The sequence below is a fragment of the Fukomys damarensis genome, unplaced genomic scaffold, assembly GCF_012274545.1.
Source record: "Fukomys damarensis isolate Sample0158 unplaced genomic scaffold, DMR_v1.0_HiC HiC_scaffold_38, whole genome shotgun sequence".
Classification (NCBI taxonomy): Eukaryota; Metazoa; Chordata; class Mammalia; order Rodentia; family Bathyergidae; genus Fukomys; species Fukomys damarensis.
The window spans coordinates 10,018,657-10,037,412 of record NW_022900950.1 but is presented as its reverse complement, the minus strand read 5'-3'; positions in this window follow the sequence as shown (position 1 = coordinate 10,037,412).

The following is an 18,756-nucleotide window of genomic DNA, read 5'->3' as shown; positions in this document are numbered from 1 at the left end:
CCAAAAATAAATAAATAAATAAATAGTTTCCTTTTTTTACCTGTGGCCTAAAATGATCAAACTAAAGTAAAAACTGAGTAGTCTTTTTTCGGGGGGGGGGTATGGTAAGAACGAATTGCCAATGTATCCTCTTCGACGGGGAAAAAAAGTATATTAATCAGGATTTCCTCAGAGAAGCAAAACCATAAGAGGGAGAGAAGAGACAGGGGAAGGGAGAGGTTTAGGCATGCGGGGAGGAGTTCTAAGGCCTGGGAGTTGTTGGATCAGAACTTTGTTTGGTCAGGCAATAAACATCCAGTTCTCCTTGATCTTTTTATTCTATTTAAATCCTCAATTAGCTGGATGATTCCCACTGACTCTGGAGAGGACCATCTGCTTTATGCAGTCCACCAATTCAAACATCAATCTGTTCCAAAAATATTTTCACAGACACCCTCCAATACCTCCAATACCTGACTCTCCTTGCACCCAGTCAAGGCAATACATACAATTTATAGTCACGAAATGCCCACAGAAATGATGGAGAGCCTTTAAAAACTACTTACTGTGTAAGGAAAGCAGCCGTGACCCAAAAGTTGACTTGGGCTAGGTGGTATGGCAGTGCTTTCAACTAATACCCGGAATGACAGAAACAGATGTCCAGAAAGTTGTGCTGAGACAAATTTTATGTCAAGATCAATGTTTCCAGTCAGTATCTACATATTTACCTTACATATCTAAATAAGCCCTAAATATATGATGACAAGCTAGTATTCTCAGTAAGCATACACAGTGAGACCTGCTCATTTATTTCACTTTGCGTATCATTATGTTCTTTTTTCTTTACGCTGAAACATTGTTTATGTTGGTCACTCACAGAGGCAATCTACCTAACTAGATGGGCTAGAAATCTAATCTGGTGTGACAAATGAAAGAGGCACATAATTGGCTATGTAATTCTAGGTTAGAAGTGTTATCAATTTTAAGCAATTGATGTTCTCAAAACAACATTATACAAAGCACAAGTGATTACAATTACTGTGGGGAATCACTGAATGTTTATGTAATCTTCTAGCGGGTTATAAAAATTGACGAAAACTTTTGGTGACTGACATTTTACTTGCATCTGATGATAATTGGAGTTTACTCTTTTGATGGAAAATGGGACTGACCATACAGTTCTTTTCATTCTTTTGAGGATTGAATTTATCCTTAAATATAACAAGACTGTTTATTCTGCTTCAAGTACAAAACCTTTAACTTTAGGTTGTGTTAAAGTTGCTTGCTGAATTACCTGCCAGGTGGAGATACATATTTTGTTGACCTTAGCATCTGTTGTCTTTACTTTTCTCATGGGATATTAAAACATCTAAAAGCTGTCAATATGATTCTTTAGATTTTATATTGCTCACACACTTTTATATCACCCTAATTTACCAGAAACTGAACTTTGTGAGGTTTGTAGAAATATGAAATTGCAGAGCTGAAAGTCCTGAGAAACTCTTAACTAGTCCATATACAGAGTGATGTCCCCACTGCTTCCTGGCTGCATCTTGGAATAACCAATAAAATTTAGCTCAAACTTGGAAATTACACTTTTTCCAAGAGACTGTGCTATCCTACTCTTTATTTCTAGCCTTGCATTCCTGCGGTATATCACATGTGTCCTTCCTAAAGTTTCTCAGAAAATAGTCTCTTTCTCCACTTCACTTATTGTAGTAGGTTTTGTGTGATTTGGCAGATGGGAAGACACAAATGAGGCAGCTCTCGATGTGCCCACGTACACCATGTGCTTACAATTAAACGACACTGCAGCATAGGGAAAATTGTAGAAAACAACTTTGAACATGATTTTTCAGATAAATCTGAAGCTGTAACTCTTAGAAAGTACAGAAAGAATTTTTTATTATGTCTCCAAACATAAAGTGCTTCAGCACAGTACAATAAATTTCCATGTCATTGTGGGATTCCAATGTGACAATGACTTGGTAATTTGAAACCTAAGAACAGAAGGAGAATTTAATAATAATAGCAATAATAAGGTATATTGATGCACATAATAGCACATACATTACACTCAAAGACTTTCAATAAATCTTGAACCTTGGAATTGTTACTCACTCTTTAAAGTTGGGTAGTTTAACAACTAGTTGAATCATTGCTCAGGGCCACAATTGTAACAAGAGGTCTTAATTAAAGGCTGCCAACTACACTATCAATAATGAATTTTTTCTTTTCTCTAAAGCAATAAACTAGAGGCATATTTGTCATGTGGAAAGTAGTTTCATTTTTTAATTGATATTCTTGAGAGAAAATAACCATCGGAAAGTATTTTCTAATCTATTGTCCAATAATTATAAAGAGAATAATATCATCCTAAACAATGAAAAAAACTTTCCAATGGTTCAGAATAATCTCTAGGGATGCATTTGAGAATATTTCACAGGAATATGTGTTATCTTTCTTATGTGAGCTTAGCATGGCTATCAAAGGGCTTTAAAAAAAATTAGCTCACTATTCATGTATAGCAGAGCTTAATGAACCTGACAATTTAAAGAAGACTTTTCTCACAGACAAAGGTTATTTTAACAAAGCCAAATTAAGGTCCACGTGGGTCTTGATACAGGGAAAGAATGCTCAGTCCCTAGTAAGTCCAATGATAATTAACATCTGACTTAAAAAACCACTGGGAATGACTTGGAATGTTTTAATTGGTCCATCTTACTTGCCTCCAGGCTTTTCAGTTGTGGGAATGATTTGAGTCTCTTGTTGCTTTCAGCTAAATCTCAGCATGTCTCACATTTCTGAAACTACCTTTATTATTTAAGAACCTAAGGAAAAAATGAATTGTAAATCAACTTTCATTTTATTTCATGGGCAATGATAAGTGTTTCTATAGCATTAAAGGGAAAGCTGAGTAAGAAGGCAAAAATAGTTACAAGGTAGAGGAAAATTAGTACAAATGTATTTCTATGGTTCCATTAATTCATATGACCTACTTTTTTCATGTAAAATATATCAGGTGGATAGACTTTTAATATTTAAGAGTGATAAAGAGTAGTACCAATAAACTTGTTGAATTTTTAAAAAGAGTAGTTCATGAAATCAGTGGGGAGGCAAACTGAGGTGCAATGAATGAGCATAAAAGACATACATTTACTTTCAAGTATTACCAGTCTTTACTCTGACGGGAAAATGGAAAAGAAAATTGAAGAATATTAACTGCATCACTAATATATGTTTATTATTGCTTATTTTGAGTGAAACCCATGAGAGAGTGGTTATGAAAAATAATTACATCTATTAAGAGCGCAGACCTAATTGGAAGCACGATCAAATGGAATATGTGCTGCTGGACAACCATGAAAATAGAAATAAATATGCAGATGGCCCAAAACATTCTGCCAGTCAATGATCTATTAAGACACATTATCCCAGCTGTCAAAATTTTTCTATTTATTTTGAGTAATCATCTTTGCTGAATAGTAGACCAGCAAATTGATCCGTTTATTTTTTAAATTATTCACGTAAATTTAGAAAGGTAAATCTATGCAATTATTTTGATGAAATGTTACTTATTAGGAAGTCTCTGTATTGTTGTTTTTGGTCTTTCTCCTATTTTATTATCAATTGTACTATCTAATTTGAGATAACATGTAAACACACATTTCACTTGATATTCAAATTATTTCTTGTATATATCTATATATGTTTTTTATGCAAAGTCCTTCCATATTAATATTAAAGTGCTACAACATGGTTCTTAATTTGGTTTTGAACTATGTAGTTTTAGATGACACATTCAGGGAGAAATTTATAAAATCCCTTTGGTGTAGAGAAAAATGAACAGCAACGTGTTTCTTATCGATATTTTTCAGCATACACATGCAAACACATGCACACTCTTTAATAAGAGTTTTGGCATTTCTGTATGCAGAGACAGAAATGCTGGAATAAGTAGAAAGTGGAGTCCTGCTGTTATTAAGAGTCCTCGAGTCTCTAATTCTGAAGGAGTTATCAGAGTGTTGCCAGTGAGCACAAAGAAAAACTCTTGTCAATCTGGTATTTAATTGGATGTACTTCATTCTATTTGTAATCTCTACAGAAAAGCCCTCTTAAACAGTGGGCCCATAACATTTATAATTAATTTGCTGCACTTCAATTTAATTTATACTTGGGCATAATTTGTTTTCTTTTTGGGTACTAGGGATAGAGCCCAGGCCCTTGTGCATGTTATACAATCACGGGAACACTGAGCTCCAGTCCCAGCTCAATTCTTCTAAGTTTTCTGTGAACACCCAGCATTGAGGTGAAATACACACAACAAAATCTGTGTAAGGTGAATGAATGAGGTTTCTTCTTAGGTAACTTTTTGTCTTAAATTCCTATCATTCCTCCACAGTTTGCTTGATTTTTATGTGGGAAGAAATTATTCTTTGTTGTATTATTATATTTATGAGTGTGGTGAAGAGTAGTGACAGTCCACCAAAATATTTTTGGATGCCATATGGATTCAATTTGTGATGTGAAATGTGAGAATATGTTCTTTATTTTGGCATTCCAAAACTTAGCACCAACCACCTGGTATTTATTGAACATATAAGTCATTTAGTTCTTTTCCTTGTGCTTATATTTCAGCTTAATATCCTAAGGTGAGTTTTTTTGTGTGTTTTATTAGTACATGTTTGTACTACATGATGATCATATTCCTTGAAAATATGTTCTTAAATAGCCCACAAATCAGATTCACCTTCAAAAAACCAAATGGCTATTTAAAAACGGCAGGTTTAAAAACAGCCGTGGAAACCAGAAGATCAGTTGTATATAACGGCCTGGAGACACGTCTGCCAAAAACACACAGGTAAGATCAGAGAGATGAAAAGATTAACATGGCATACGACCTGCCACCAATCACTTACAAAGTGAGATTGGAACACTCACAATTTGAAAGATAAGGAGTCGATTGGATGGGTCAGGAGACACCTTGCCCTTCTTACCTTTCTGAGCGTTCTCTGAAGCTCAGGAGAGGCCAACACCGTTTGAGTAGAGATCTTGATATAGTGATTTCTCCAAGCTGCAACTCAGAGATGGCATCCGAGCCTGGTAAGGTGACTCTGAACTGACACCGCTGATTCCAAGGAGTGCACAGACACCTGCTGGCCGATGAGCCCCTGGCACCAGCTGAAGTCCAGCTGTTTCCATAATAACAGCAGAATGACCAGCCTCTCTTGTTTGTGGTCTCTCAATACCTTTCTTATTGTGAAATTTCTCTAATGACCAAAATGACAGAAGGAGATCTAAATGTTCTCCTACATGGAGGCTTGAAAACACAGATTAAATTTTGCTGCATTAGCAGAAAGTGTCTCAATTTATAATATTACAGCCAATCCCTTGTCCTGTAAAAAAATGAGATAAAAACAATAACTTTATGACTCAGGGGGAAAAAATACTCCAAGTGGAAAAAAAGAACAAAATGCAAAGAAACAAATTTTGTTTCCAAATGATAAGGAATTTTAATAATATTTAAAATGCATAACTTTATTTGTAATTTTTATTTATTAAACTTCATATTATTTCTAGAATTCTACTTTTTGCTTGGTACTCTTCCAAGAGTTTTACAAATATTAACTCACACAAACACTAAAATAACTTTCTTAACAATCCCTTTCTCACAGATTTTATTCTTAAAGAAAATCAGGAGGTATTAATAGGAAAATACAGTTGACCAAAACAAAGAGAAGAATTTAAAATTGGGAAATAATCGTGGCCCCTGGGATTGTTTCTTAGCACATAATAAAGACTCAACACATATTTTTTACTTGATATTCTTGAAAGCGAAAGCAGTGTTGTGATATTAAAAATATAAGCAGCATTTTACAGGTTCAGTTACTCTGTTACACACATACAAACACACACACACATCATCAATGTAGTAAAGAAACTTAGAAAGTTCTCAAAAATTAAAATCACTTAGACATAAAAATAAAATGATAAGAGTAAAGAAACAGAGCTGAGAGATTAACAATTTGCTAAAGTAGTATAGAATGGGGTATTTAGATAATAATGTAGAGGAAAAATAAGACTAAAAGGTTGAATAAAAATACTTTAATGAAATCCCTCACCACTTAGTAGGTTAAATTGATGATGATAATGATGAATGCTCTGATAATAGACATTAAATGAATAGTAATTATTAACTTCAAAAGTATTGCATGCCTGTAAACTCATTTAATGTTCACAACTTATTAACCCTGTTGAACTCTCTTAAAGAAGTGCTGATATCAGCATTTTGCAGAGGCAGAAATTGCAGTGCAAAAGGACAGTGAGAGCCTCCTCGATTCAGAGTCAAATCCACCCTGCCTTTCTATGGGCCCTTGGCTCGAATAACTTTTCCACCACATTCCACTGAAGAAAAGACATCCACATCGTAGTAAAATGACTGTTTTAAATAATGTTACACTTATCGAGGAACTTAAAAAGTCACTGCAAAACATTAACAACTTGATGCCTAAAAAGGAAATAAATGAAAACAATCTATAACAAATATAACCACCCAAAACTGAATCAATTTCCATTGAATTTTGAGTGAGATAGACTATGAGTCAGCGTTTTTATAATATCTACTTCTTTGAAAAAAGAAATAATTCAGAAATATTTGAAGCCAACAGTGAAATGCCATGTACTTTTTATTTTTATGTTTCAGTTAAAATAAATTTAAATATGTGTTATTCAGTAATACAGAAGCTTTAGTAAGCTAACTCGCGGATAACAGCAAAAAAATGAAACCATCAGTACATTTCTAATTAGGAGTGTATATTAAAAGAAATGTCACAAACAGATGTTGCTTTATTAATTCAATCATCTATTTAATAATACTCACTGGGAGATCACTATGTGCTAGGCTTCTCAGATTCAACACTGAACCAGACATGCATATGCCTTGCTTGGTATTGAGAAAGGCTAAACAATAATAAAAGATGGTATCAGGTTGTGAAGAACACCACGAAGAAAAACAGAGCAAGTAAGCACAAAAAAGGTAGGGACAATAGGGAAGGTCTCTGTATGAAGGAGAACTTTGAAAGGGAGGAAGTGATAGAATGAGACTTGCAGCTCTCTGGAAGATGGTCAACTCAGGAAGAAGAGGCAGCAAGTGCAAAGGACCTGTGGTTGGGAAGTGCTTTTTGAGCTTCCAGGAATGAGTGAAGTGAATAAAGGAACAGAGTTTGGAGAAAAAGTCAAATAAATAGTTTACTTAAGCAGACAATCAAAAACTATGCCTGTGAGACAGTACCATATATATCATTAGAATAAATATCATTGATTTCTAATGTCTATGGTTGCTTACACTTTACAACAATGGAGAACTGTAGTTATATATAGTGCTTATTGCCCATGGATAGGAAGATTTTTATTACTGATCTTTTACATGCAAAATTAATAGGAAGTGGTTTATGTCAAGTGGGGGTTTGGGACTGCAATATGAACCAGAGCTGTGGGGCATTTTTGCCCTAAAAGTGATGTCACATGACTTACAGAAGAATTTTTTTAATGCCGTTAGCAAATGAAATTTATTGATGCAAAGGTGGAAGGAAGGGTACTTCATGAATTGCTTTCATAACCCACAGAAGAATTACTCATAGTTTTGATGTGGTGGATGACTTGCAGTATGTCCCAGTATGTGTTGATTTGTATATATTGGGAGAAAGTGTTGAAAGAATTTGATTAGTTAGCTGTGGGATGAAAAGGAGATAGGGGTCAAGACTAACTCGCAAGATTTTTTTCCTTGAGTAACCGATGGAATGGAGTTTCCTTTTACTGAGATAAAGAAGAAATATAAAAGAGAGAAAATTTTCCAAAATAAAAATTGCAAATATAGATTATGAGACTGGAAATTAGTAAGAATAGAAATAAATATCATTTCAATCTTCACACTGGAAGGTAAAAAATAATGTTTTACCTTTCAAATTAATTAAATGACCAAAATATAAAAAAATTAATATTAATAAAATAAGCACTTCACCAAAGAACTAATAGGAAGATGAAAAATGGTTCCAGAAGAATTGCATGCAATGAATGATATTGAGGAATCTCTATTTTTGAGGAGGAAAATAATTCCCTTTCATATTTTGTTGAGTATGGACTAGACTTAGACTTTCTTCCAAAGAACATAAGTGTGTAAGGGATAAAAATGGGCAACTTTATAGTAGGCAACTTTATAGACAGGCTTGATCAAGCTTAGAGTGATCAACAATAATTCATGTTCACAGTTGGTACTTGAGAAAGGAAGTAAAAAATTATATCACCAGTCCATCAATAAAATAAAATGTCAGACAAACCCACAGTGACGTATACTTACATAAAAGATGCAGCAAAAGGGAAAATCTCTTCTGGTATCTTCCTAACTATGATTAAAAAGGTCTCATTTTTTTTTCCAAATAACTAGCAAGAAATAACTGAATTTATAAAATGACTTTTCACACACTAGAAAATTTATCAAGTATCAAACTGCTAATAAAATACCCAAGTTAATAGAAATTTAAAAATATAACACTTAAATATGATTAATCTTAGTATGTTCATTCTTCTAAGAAATAGAAGTAGCAAAAGAAAATAATTCCTTAATGAAAAATGTAGTTTGAAACAGTAAAGTGTATTAACTAGAATGCAAGTGAAACTTAAGAGAATAATTTTTTTAACTTTTAAAATGAACCATTTATTAAATCAGATTGTTCTTCTTAACAGTTATGTAAGTTATATTTATGTTTAATTCAGAGTATTTCACATGAAAAATTTTTAACTCCTATAAGCAAGCAAAATTGTACCACACAATATGTAAGTGGGAAAAAGGTACTGCTAAACATTCAAATAAGGCAAGTATTTAAAACAATAAAATAATAATAAAAAGTTTAAGTAGTCTTAAGAGAATAATTTTGAAATGAATAATCTGTGTTAAAAGCTGTGACCAGTTAAATTCAATAAATTTTTTTGTGAGAAAGCAAAAGGTTCTTGAACCAGATCTTTCAGACCAAAGATGGATGGTTTAGAATCTCTCCTCCCTGAATAAGCTGGGGATCTATTTTGTAACGTGTATGACCAAAAACGACATACAACGATTGATCTGATTGGTACAGTTGGTTCTTTACCTCATTTGGGCATAAATTAGTAGCCTTTAATTTGGGACTTGCTGAGGGAGGTGACTATGTTACAGACTAAAGATTAGTTGCTTAATTACAAGAATACACTCTGAGAATCTTAGGTGACAACTTGATTCTACATCAAGCTACGTGGTAGTTCTCTATATACATAGGCTACTTTGGGACAAATATATTCAAGTATGGGGGTTGTTTAGTCAAAATTTATTTCTGCCTGACAACTCCCCCTTTTGATAATTGTTTCAAACTTCACATTGAACAAAATTATAGGAACAGATAGTAATACCTCCTAGCACAACCATATCGATTAATTTGTCTGATCCTCGTCTTTAATTTATAATTTGATTATATCAAATTAATTAGATGATTCCAATGCTTTATGCCTTTGTTATTCCAGTTATTACAAAACCACATTGCAAGGATAGATGTGTATGAGTATTTAAACTTTAAGTGAATAAACACAGTATTGTGTCAAGATGCAAAAGAAACTGAAATACATTCTTTCACAGAATACTACACCAACAAAATCAACAAAAATCACATAGTTCAAGACTGAGGGATTAGAGAGTGTTCGAAAACATCTGAGTTCCATTGGTCACAGTCTTTGGAGTATGATGATGTTTGAGAATCATGATATGCCACAAAGCTGTCTGTTCTTTCAAAGTATTCAACTTGTCAGTTAGTCTGGTAACACAAGCCATAGTGATCTGGTGACACACTAAAATATGTAAGGATTAGGCATCCATGGAATAGCCAGCTTTCTCATCCACCATCTGAGATGCCTCCAAACCCATCCTAGCTGTTCCCATGAACATGTCATGTATTCTTTTCCCTAGAGAAAAAAAATTTTAATGTATTTGGTGGCTTTACCTAGGCAAATAGCAGCATTAGCCTTCCTGAAATTCATCTCTCAGTACTAGTAAAATCAGTCAACATACAGTCATGTCCTCAATTGGTAATTTAAAATTCTCAATCATGTTTCCGAAGAACTGAGGAGAAAATTTACATTGGTTCAGTGTTTTATATGCCTTCAAATACTACTTAAGGGATATTGTCAATTTTTGTTTAATCCAATTTTCTAATGAATCTTACAAATGAAAAATTCTGTCTAAATTAAGATGTTTCTATTTGGGCCATTGCTTTCCTAAGCTGCTGCCAGTTAGGTAATCTATTTTTTTAAAAGTACATCTTTGTAACCCATAATTCTGAAATTTAAGTCTAGCTGGAGTCCCAGAAAGAAGATTCCTTGGCTTATGACAAGACTGACATTTCCATTCTTTTCACTGGATCCATATTAGTTAATTGTTAAATCCAACTCAAAACTGAAATCAGTTCAGAGTCTACCTGGCTCAGTAAACTGCACCTCTTGATAGAATCCAATTCAGTTAACAGCTTGATCAGATCTGACCCTGAACTGTCCTGTCTTGCCCAAGTTTCCTGAGTCTCTCCAAACCCCAAGGTCACAGAGTCCTCTCGTAACACAAAAACCTGGTTTCAAAAATGAACAAGATCCAGAGTACTTACACAAATGCTTATCAGATTAAATTACCTTCATTTTGGACTCCAGTTTAACTCTGAACTCAGTACAGATTCTGTGTGCTCCAATTGCACTGAGGTCTCTGAGTTGAATCTAATTTGGTCAAATAGGAAAAAGAATAAAAAGCTTGTTCAAATTAACTTGAAGAGCTTCGAACACAACCCAGTCCTGCTGCAGATGACAGAGACATGGAGGCAGAGACAGAGAGACAGAGAAACAGATGGACAGACAGAGACAGAGAGCTCTTCTCAAAACCTCCAGGCAGTGTGAGAGATCACTGGGCTGTAGAGACTCTAGCAGCTAGTAGGTGTTTTGTCTGATTTTCCTTGCTTTTGCTTTTGGGTCATGAGCAGCTTTATTTCAGACTTTGCTGATTGTGCCCAAACTGCTTTTTTTTCTTTTTTTAAAGTGAGACATATTAAATTTAACAAAGTTTACTTCAGTAAGAAAAACTTCCGAGAACCTGGGCAGTATTACAAACTGGAAACGGTTTAAAATAGCCTCAGTCACCATGAGTATTGCTTTTATGACCAGGGGGAAAAAAAAAAAGACATATAGAGATTATAGAGATTCCTTGATTAGGACAGCTCGGTCTTTACCATATTTCGGCATAACCTGGCATCCTTCGGTCTAGGATCGTCTGTGGGCTAGGCTGCTGTCGTTGGCTGAGGCTCTGACGATTAAACTCATATCGCTGGACTCTCAAGTCAGGTTACGAACTTCTTGCGTATCCGGTTAGTTGTAGTTCACGTGTCAAAGGCTATTTTGGGCCAAAATTATTGGTCGAGTAAGAAAGCTGATTTAGGCCACATTTGTTTCAATTCAATTACTGAAAAGTAAGAAAGAACTTTATGAGCAAAAATATAAAGAATGTTTGTGATAAACTTTAACGGAAGCGCCCTAAGAATATAAAAAACAAAATTAAATTAAATTTATATTGATATAGGCTGAAAAAAGATGTGTGAACCACTTAACTTCCTCAAATCTTTAACATCTGTAATGGATTAAAAAAAGGAAAAAATTATTCAATATAAAATAGGCAAGGTAATGTACATTAAATCAATCCCTGTATTATACAAATCAATGGACGTTGACATTTAAATTTACTTTTGCAAAATTAAACATGAAGTAATAAAGATTTAAAAATTAAAATTTGTGTAAATTGGTTTTTATATATTAGATATTTAAAAATAATCTCCAGGACTGGTAAAACTTCTGTGAATAACTACTCAAGATCATTGCTACAGATAAGGTGAACATATGATTTCATTTTTTAAATTAAATTACTAAAAGTTGAAAACACATAAATGTTAAACAACAGGAAGTGCCTGAATGAATATAAGGCATCGGTATTACAGATACCTCCTACTCATTGAAAAATTATTTTACAAAAACATTTAATAGTTTTGGGATTAGGCTTAAAATATATCATTGGAAAATATCTATATATATAATATATATAATTATATATGTATATATATCTTGCCTGTAGCTTATAAAATATTATATTGAGTGTACTTCCTGCTATTTTTAAAGCATCAAAACATTAGAATATAATTTAGCAAATTGTTATATATTTCAGGTCCAGCACTTGTGTCATTTCTTTGTTACTATTGGATATATACAAAAATAGATATGGAAATAGAGTTCTTATAATTTGTAAGGACAAACATTATATTTAAACACCAAATTTAAATTTTGATTAATAAAATGTTTTGACTTACAATAAAAATTACTGGATGATTGAGTGACTATTCTCTTTCTAATGCTTTTATGTTGCTTTAAAAAATTTTAGGCAAAATCATAGCAAATATTTAACTCATGTTCATTTTAAATATGTAGTACTTATCATTAAATACAGGAGACAATTAGGTGATAAATTTTATAAAGAAAATGATAATTACTGTACAAAATATTATTTTATGGCATTTATCCTATTAGTAAAATCTATACTCATAACCCACAAATAATTCTATCCCTTCTCTTTGCCTGTCCCTCTATGAGTAGAATACGGTAAATCCTGTCAGAAGTAAGGTTAAAAAAACCTCTATCCTCAAAAAGTTTACAAACTAGCTGAGAACACATACTTCATTTTTAAAAATTTGTTGAACCATAACAAAATGTTTACAAGCGGCAATAGAAAAATTTTAAAAAATTGATATTGTAAAATAAGTAGCATACATTGCTTCTTGCTCTTATAGTCTTATCATTCTTTTTTTTCATTATTTAGAGAATACTTTATTAGTTTCTGTCATCAAACCCGCAGAGATATGACCTTACATATTCAATACAGTGCATTACCCCTGTACACATGGAAAAAAATAAAAATAAAAATAAATTAACATTTCTAGACCAATATGGCTGTCCATTTCTGTACAATGCCAACTCAACACAGTAAGAATCAAGGATTATTTTAATGTTACATCATTGCCTTTACTCTTTTACTTTCCTTTTTAGTTTTATTTTAGGATTCCCTATTTTTAATGTTCATACAGAGATTTCTTTAACTGAAATACCGAATAGTTTCTTTGGTGTGAAAAACTACAATAGCACACAGGATCCTAATGAGATAATTAATAATGTGAAATAGGAAGAAAAGGACTAAAGGTATAGGGAAAGGGGGAAGGGTGGGGGAAAGGTAATAAGGGAGAGGAAAAAATATGGGAAACTGAAAAAATGGAAATAAAGCGTTTGTAAATGGAGAGGGGAGGAGGGGGTGAAGGGAGAGCAGGGACAAGGGGAAAAAATGAGAATCAAGACCTATTATGTAAAGGTACAGAATCCCAATGATGAATGTAACTGTATTGTATACCTAGATTGTACCAATAAACTCAATAAAAAAATTAAAAAAAAATAAAAATAAAATAAGTAGCACACAGAGTCACGAGGATGAACAGAGTATAAAAATAGATGAAATATATACTCTAGTTGGGTGTTGAGGTCCTCAAAAAGGAAGAAATAAATCTTTAAAGGTAGATTTTGACAGGACACTAAATTGCTCTTAACTGTCATTTTGAATCCCATATTGTAGAAAATAGCAAGAAAAAAAATGTGTTTTAGTTGGATAATTTTAGTGGCAATGAGAAGTATGTTTGTAGAAAGTAGAAATAAGTTGGAAGACAATAATACATGCAAAAGTTGAGATTCTCGTTAAAGAATAGAAGAAAAAAATTTAAGAGATCTTTATAAAAAGATTGAAGTTATATGTGTTTGCTTGACAATTATGTGTGGAAAGAAAATAGCGATAGATAGAAAATGGAAGCTTTTAATTTAAGTGGCAGGAAAGATATTAATGTTCTCATTTTGAAATAAAACCATCAATAGTATGAGTGGATCTCTTTAAAGTAACCCCCAATGGTAAAAATCTTTCATTGTACTTAACCATTCACAATGATCACAAGACAAATAAAATGAAATGGCCTATAGCTTTGAACTATTACAGATCAAGGGAACTACCATTAAATCCTTCTGAAGGGGAAGTGTCAATTTCTAAATTACTATTTGATTCTCATTAGGTAGTTCAGCATATTTTATGCAAGAGAATGAGGGAGTGAAAAAATGAATAAATGCAATAACTGGACTAAACATCCCACGAGTTGAAAAAGCAAGGCCATGAATCACTTGCAATGATGCTCCACCCTTTATACACAAAAGCAAAAGTGTGGCAGGAGAAAGGGAGTCTTGTAATAAAATTTGGAAGACAATTCCAGGAACAGATATTATCAGCTTCTGTCTGTCCATTTGTGGGACAGAAAGACCCCTCGGCTACTGAAAAGAGGACAGAAACTGCCTAAGAGAGTGGCAGCATTATAACCTGCTGATTTTATTTAAAACGATGCCTGTGGTTTGTGCAGAGATAAAATTCAGAGTCCCACAAAAGTAAATTATAAAAACACAAATTGAAAATATTTTAAATTTTTTAATGTTGACTAATAAAATTAATGCCAATTTTCTATATTTCAAGAAGTAATGAATAGCTTATTCAGTTTTTTTTGTCTTAGTTTAAAATAATGTTTCTATGGGAAAATTGTTTTTATATGTAGTTTTATGTAATATGTCCCAGTGTTAAGTCATGTTCAAATTATCTTTGTTTTCAAGTTGGAAGTGATTAGTAAGAAGGAATTTTTTTATGCCACTATTCTAAGGAAAGAAAATTACACAATTTAAAAATCGTGAGCGTGAGTGAAGCACAGGTGGTTTCTTGTGCTCTAAATGTTAAAAGATATTTTAGGAAAATTGTCTCGCTATACTTCTTCTGCCATATATAATTCAAGAAACAAATTGCAACATTTTCAGGAATGAATGGCAATATTCTATTATTAGTGACTTTGAAAAAGGAAATGAAAAAAACCCTGGAATATTGCTATCAGGCATTTCTTTGCACCAAAGTTTAAAAATGTGCCAAGGCAACATACACATTTGAATTCAAGTTTACTGGGAGGTGATTCAAATAAACACAACCATTGGGATTGGTATGCAATAATAAATATGCTTATCTACTTTGTTTACACAATTATTTTCCACTGCTCTCTTGATACAGAACCCTTCAGCACATGCCAAACACTTGGTGCAATGTTGAGAATTGTGTGGCAAAAATAAATTATTCCTCTCCTAAAGTTAAAGTTTTGGACTGAATGCCTTATTCTCAAATAATAAGTGTTTGACAAAGTGCCTGTAAATCTTCCAATAAGAAATTACTGACTCAGTCTTCAATATTATAAAATAATATTAATTCTCCTACACAGCATTTACTCTTGGTGATACACTTTAATCTGTTTGAAACATTTGACTTCATACATTTCTAGGTACTTCAAAACTCCGAGTATTTGATGAAAACAGGAATAAAGTCTTGAACATATTCTGAATTCCTTATGGAAATGGGTGAGCTTGCTGCCTGGATATGGAATCATATTAAGAACTTAACATTTCACAACAGAATGTCAATTCAGCTGCCGGAATGTCTGAAATGTAAAACATATGGATCGTTTTATCAACAACACAAAATATTGGCATTTCAGACACTCATTAAAAATGTCAATCATAAATTAACTGTGATGCCAAAAACTTGCTCGAGACATCTGATATTTCAGTGATGGAATTTAAAAGATATATGAAGCATCCATTTCTCTAGTCAGGCAGTCGTGAAATGGAGGCTCAGGTTTTTATTTTGTCTCCCAAATTATGACTGGAAGGAACAAAGAAGATGCTGTCTTTTACATCATTATTCCTGTACTTTCAGAGAATAAAATTTGATGGTTTAATGACAACACTCATGTGTTCATAAATATTTATAGATTTAGTGGCAGCCATTATACCAAATATAAATATAAAAAACAGATGAGATAATAAATTTGCTTTTTTTTTGTTGTTGCTCACAACAGAAAATACTTTTAGTCATGAGCCTCAGGATGAATCAAAGTAATATGACTTTAAATCTCTCCTTTCTTATTAATAAGCAATGTCCTCTTAGGAAAATTTCATTATCTTCCAAATCACCCATGTATTATTTTTCAAATAGGATTTAATAGTATGTGCTTGTGTTATAGATCTCTCAAAATGATTAAAAAATATGATTTTAAAGTGCTTAATACTGAACAGTGATGCATGGTAGATAGCAATTATGATCATAGTCATGGAGTTCTCCTTGTTAAGGATTTCTTTTTACCTTTCGTTTTGAAGTGACTGTAGATTAATATGTGGGTTATTGAGAAATAAATTGAAAAAAGTCCATTACAATTACCCAGTTTTCCCTATTATAAATATCTTGTAGAAATATAGTGTAAAAACACAAGCAATTGGCATTGATATGGCCAATGAGCTTATTTGGATTTCACTAATTTTACCTGCACTTATTTGTATTTTTATATGTGATTTTATTTCTATAATTTAAAAAAGTTGCATAGCATTTGTTCAGAGTTATGGGTATAGTATAATTATTTGATGCATATATACCATACGGAGTGATAAAATCAGGTTAACTTGCATTTCTATATCCTCAAGAATCTAACATTTTGTGTTTAGGAACCTTTGGATTTTTCCCGTTATTTTGACATATTGCATAAACTATTAAAGACTGAAGTTACACGACTGTCCATTAGTACACCTAGTTCTTCTTCTCCAATGATTTTGTTATCTAAATAACTCACTCTACCTATTTCCTTCATCCTTTCATAATTTCTAGTTATCACTATTTTCTCTCTCTCCTCTCTCTCTCTCTTTTTCTGGAGGGGGTAGTACTGGGGATTGAACTTGGGACCTTGTGTTTAAGAGGCAGGTGTTAGAACAACTAAGCTAAATACCCAACCCAGCTATTCTCTTCTTTAAAGAATCAACTTTTTTTGTTTTGTTTTCTTTTTTCTTTTTTATTTATTTTATTTTATTTTGTGTGTGTGTATGTGTGTGGTACTAGGGATCCAACTCGGGCCCTTGCTCTTGCAAGGCAGGCTGCGAAACCACTGAGCCAAACCCCGGGCTCTGTTTTCTTGAATGAGTAAAAACATGCAATATTTTTGTGATGTGTCTGATTTATTTCATTAAAAGCAGTGCCATGCAGTTCTATGTTTTTCACATGATAGAATTTCATTTTTCATTTTTCTCGTGGGTGAATAGTAAATATTCTATTGGACATTTACATCACATTCTCTTTATGCATTCAATCATCAGTGAAATTCAAGTTCAGATGACAATGGAGTATCATTTTACCCCAGTTATCAAAAGAAATACATTCTGGTCATGATGTGAAGAAAAGATATTCTTTTTTATTTCCTCCTTTGTGGTGGAGATAGAATTCAAGGCCTTACATACGCTAGGCAAGTGCTCTACAACTGAGTTACTTCCTTAGCCTTCAGAAAAGGTGTATCACTGTTGATGGAAATGTAAATTAGTATGGCAGTTGTGAAAAAACAGTATGGACGTTCTTCAAGACTCTATACCTAAACCTAGAAATTCCATATGATCCAGAATTCACACACACACACACACACACACACACAGTGTTAAATATATACATTAATGAAATATTTATTTCAAAATTATGTGCATTAATGTTGTTGCAGTATAGTTCACAAAAGATCTATGAAGTTTTGTCTTAGATTTGTGTGGCCATGAGTGTAGTCAAGACTGAGGACAGTACCATCACATAGTGGTAATTCTCTTCTCCCTTACTTTCTCTCTCCCTAACACATGTTGATCACTAAACTATTTTATATCTCAGTAATTTTGTTAAGATTTTTACATATTTCTTGTGTTTTTCACTGAATAGCATCCATTTAACACCCACTTAAATTTTCTTTCTGGGTATTGAATAGGATCTCATGGAATGAAATGGAGCACAGCATATATTTATTCCTCCATTGAAAGGCAGTTTACCTATTTCCTACATTTGAACTATCAATAATTTTTCCTCATGCCTATTTTACTCTACATCCAACTAGCAGTGTATGAAGGACGCTGACTCTCCACATCCTGAGGGGAATATGAAAGTAATCAGCATTTTTTATTATAGCTCTTTTTATAGGTGTGTAAATATAGTTGTGGTTTTAGTTTCCATCTTCCTGATAGGTAGGAATGTTGAGCATATTTTCATTATCTATATCAATATATCTTCTTTGGTAAAATATTTTCTTTGCTCTTTACCTATATTCTAATTGGATTATTTGATTCTTTGTTTTGACTACTGAGCTCTTTACACACACTAGATATAATTTCTAATTTTGACAAGTGGCTCCCAGGAATTTTCTTTCTCTATATATCTTCATTTTTCCATAGGTCTTTCACACAGAAAACATTTTTAATTTTGATGAAGTCTAGTTTATCACCTTTTTTCCTTTTGTGAAGTCTAAGAACTTGTTACACAACCCCAATTTCAAAAAAATTCTAAAATTTTACAAATATTTTAGTTTTGTGTTTTAGATTTAAATCCATTGTCCTAATTCAGTTAGTTTTTTCAATGTCATACTGAAATTAATTTTATTTTTTTATCTTTTTTCTTGCTTATGAATATCATAGTGCTTTAAACAACTTTTGTTGAGGAGACTATGCTTCCTTCATTAAATTGCAACTATATTTTTGTTAACTTAAATTACATAC